Below are 4,075 nucleotides of genomic sequence, written 5' to 3'. Positions count from 1 at the left end.
AAGGTATAGATTCCGCAGCGACAGATGTTTGGGGAATAACACCTTCTGAATCAGCTATAGATGGAGCTGGTTCAGTAATACAAGTGTTTGCCTTCACACTAGGATCAACTCTACTATCCTTTGGTGGTTGCTGAACTTCTTCTATAAAGGTAGGGATATCAGAAATTTTTGGAGTAACCGGAGTCTCCGATGGTGTCGGAACACTTGTTCCAACTTTACCAGGGGATTTCGAACCGGTTAAACGAGTTCGCTTCGTCCGTAACAGTTTTGATTCTGGAGACAAAGACGGTTGACTCATAAGCCTCCGCAAACAACGGGGTTACAATTGAATTTCTTCCACGATTGCGGATTACTCGATCAACTAAAAATCAAGGGGAAATACGTTTCCGAATTAAATGAATTTTAGACGCTTTGACACAACTTGTTTTTTCAATTTTTAAGAGTCGAGAAAAAACAAAAGATGACTCTATTCGCCTTCGATTTTTAATGAGCCTAAAGTGACAAGTGCTCAGATGGAACTTTTCCTTTAAGGAGTCTAAAAAGGAATGAAAGAGACTACTCTGGAAATCTAGACAGAGGGATTACCAAACTAATCGCAAAACTGAAAAATACTTTTTACGGTACGGCAGTCAATCTTCCTGAATGCTGTGTTCAATGCATTGCGATCGATAGGGCAGCAGACACAGCTTCCTATGGATAAAGGATATAGCCTATTGTGGTCTCCCAATATATACTCAACGATACGTGGGAGCACAGGTCTGTACTGGCACTTGCCGTCTCAAAGTGGAGGAATCACGCAACCAGCAATGAAAACAACAATTACTAGGATTTACGATGCTGGAATACGTCTCTAGCCTAGACTTCTAAATGTTTTGCGTTAGGTTCCAAAGTGTTTTTAGGTTCATTAAATTTATTTTACAGTTGATCTTGTTTAAGAAATTTTCCTTTCAGGTTCACCGCGTGATGTAGATATACAATTCCTAAAATGCAATCTAAGATGATAAACAATCGTTTAATCTTCTTTTTGCAATGAAAATCCTAGCTACTAAAGAAAGAGAGATGATATTCTTTCAACATATAGCAGAGAGCACACACTATATGCATTATCCTAAATCAAACCAACAAACAGTCTAAATGCAAATGCACATGCATGTATTTGTTTTCAGCCTTCTTAATGTGTGAATGATAAAAAGAAAGCTAAGTGCAAATCTGAATTATTTTTCAAAGTGACATTACTAACAAGCTTATTTTCAAGACAAAATGAAGACAATGACGACACTTTGCAATTTGGGATTGAAAACTTGCTTTTGACACTTGAAAAACTACTAATTCAAATCAAATACAAGAGTAATAGTGTAATCGACTATCAAGAACAATCAGATTCTCTTCTATGACTGAAAACGACACTTGCGACACTTTCAAATCAAGAAACAACAGTTCAATTACGCTACTTCTTTGTAAAAGAGAACTGAAAATGGCTCACAATACATAAAAACATTTACAGTTCTTTGCACAATGGAGGCAGAATAATGGCAAGGAAGGGGGTTTCCACAGCGGTATACTGACTACAGACAGCAAAACTCCTGAATAGAGCTGAAAAAAGTGAAGAAAAACCAAAGTCTAGAGGCAAAATTAGCCTTATTTGATCAGTGCACCTGTTACACAGGGATTCCAGTATGCATCCCACCTATAGCACATGGGAAGTGCAATGCATACTAATATCCTTGAAGAGAGGGTGTGATGGTACAGTGCGGGACTTTTGATCTAGTTCTTGATCACAGTTTGCAGCACAGTTTAGGGATTTAGGCCGAGCAAGTGATAATCAGTAAATAAATCATAGGGGTAGATCTAAGGAGGTTACTAGAGCCACCACAAGGGCAATTAGAGAGTTTGTAAATCGATTTTTTAGTTCATAAACAAAACCCAGAGATAGACTGGAGCAGCATTGATCTACTTTGCACTTGCATAGCAAATGCAGTTCGAAGGCTAGATGGCTTGACTTCAGGCTCCGTCTGTAAGTTTATAAAAAAAAAAAATATAGATAAAAAAATAATCTATTCGCTCCCCAACGGAGTCACCATTTTGTTATCGGGAAATCTAGTGTCTATGCAGAGTTGTTAGTCCCACTAAGACTGGTAGCTATCTTAGAAACAAACAAACTAAAACTACTTTCGTTTTACTTTATGAGAAGTAGATAAGAGGGGAACAAAGGAGACCAACCTCTGTCTTGCACTTGGTTCCTTGCTTGATTCCTCTCCCTTTTGATAGATCTCTGCCACCTGCTTCCTCATCTACCCAGCTTCAAAGAGCACATGTGGAATCAAAGCAGCATAACACTATCCAAGAACAGAGATCTACTATCATAAACAATATAGGACCAGATATATATTGACCACACAAATGCATATATCATCAATCATACAAGAATGTGGAGGAAAACTTGAATAGCTTTATTAATATCAAGAATAGCAAAGAGGATTACAACCAATTTTTCAGACCCAGCATCATCCTCTCAGCAATAAAGTCCTTCTTCACCTCATGAAAAGCTTAGATCACCCAACACTATGATGTTACACCAAGAAACCAATAGCACTTCCTTACAAGATACAAAATTCCAGCCTCTGGATCTCTGGGATGAGGGATCCATATATAGATGATTGCAGGGAGGTGAGTCAGCTTCTGAGATTTGATTAGTGTCCTCTCTCTGATAGTTCTTGATTCCACTTGGAGATTGATGATATCTTACTCATCCCTGGGTGAATGTAGAGAGGCAAGTGTCACAGGAGAAGTTTCTGGAAGATTCCATGATCCTCCACCTCGCAAATTGACTCTGCCATTTTTCCACTCTCGCCCATCGCACCCCATAGAGAGGATTTTCAGTATGCATCGCACCTCCCGGGTGCATTTAGGTGGGATGCAGTGCACTTTGACCATGGAGCAGGTGAGATGGTCCAGTTTTGACCAGTTCTGAGTAGTTTTTCATGGAGAACTTCTGGGAGATGATGTAATCAGTTGACCTTGTTCTTTTAGGGGATGGAACAAAACTTTTAGGGACTTAGGAGCCCTTGGTTTATGGACATGTTTGATTGGGGTTGCAGTGCCCAAAAATGTCTATAACAATAAGTCTGTCAACTACCACCATGATGACACTCTTTCCCTCAGACTTGGGTAAACTTGTGATAAAATCCATTGAAACCTCCTCCCAGCGTTGGCTTGGAATGGATAAAGGTTGTAATAGACCCAATTTCTTAACTGTTTCAACTTTATTTTGTTGGCAAACCAAACATTCTGCCACAAATTTTTGAATATCCGATTTAAGGCCATCCCAAAAAAAATCCTTCTTAACCCTGTGGTAAGTTTTTTAAAATCCTGAGTGCCCTCCTAAGGGAGAAGTGTGCAATTCCATAAGAATATTTTGTTTTAGTTGGGAATTCTTACAGAGGTATAAGTGATCTTTGTACCATAAAGAATCATTTTTCCAGCTAAATGTATCAGACGTACTGGAATCTTGTTGTAACTTTTGAATAAGTGCCCATACTTCTTTGTCATTCTTCCATTCCTCCCTTGCTTCGTTTATTCAATCTGGTTGGATAATAGAAATGGCGCACAACAATGCTTCCACATCCTCATCCTTTCTTGAGAGTGCATCTGCCACCACATTTTGCTTCCCTTTTTTGTAGATGATTTCAAAGTCATGACCCAACATCTTTGTGACCCACTTTTGTTGCTCTTCAGGGGATAATCTTTGTTCTAAAAAGTATTTAAGGCTATCATGATCCGTTTTTACCTTGAAGTGTCTTCCCATTAGGTAGGGTCGCCATTTCTTAAGTGCATGGAGTATTGCCAACATTTCCTTCTCATAAATAGCTTTGTGTAAAAAATTTCCCTTGATTGGACGACTTTCAAAAGCAATGGGTCTTTCATCTTGCATTAAAACAGCACCAATTCCATTTCCTGAAGCATCGCATTCCACAATAAAGGTTTTTGTGAAGTCCAGTGTAGCTAAGACCGGTGCTTGGCACATTGCCTCTTTAAGATGTTCGAAGGCCTTTATTGCTTCTGGAGTCCATGAAAA

This window comes from Pinus tabuliformis, chromosome 1_2 (assembly GCF_031772625.1).
Source record: "Pinus tabuliformis cultivar Carrire ecotype Pingquan chromosome 1_2, CPIR1, whole genome shotgun sequence".
In the NCBI taxonomy this organism is placed as follows: Eukaryota; Viridiplantae; Streptophyta; class Pinopsida; order Pinales; family Pinaceae; genus Pinus; species Pinus tabuliformis.
The sequence above is the reverse complement of the archived record's forward strand: the minus strand, read 5'-3'. Positions refer to the sequence as shown.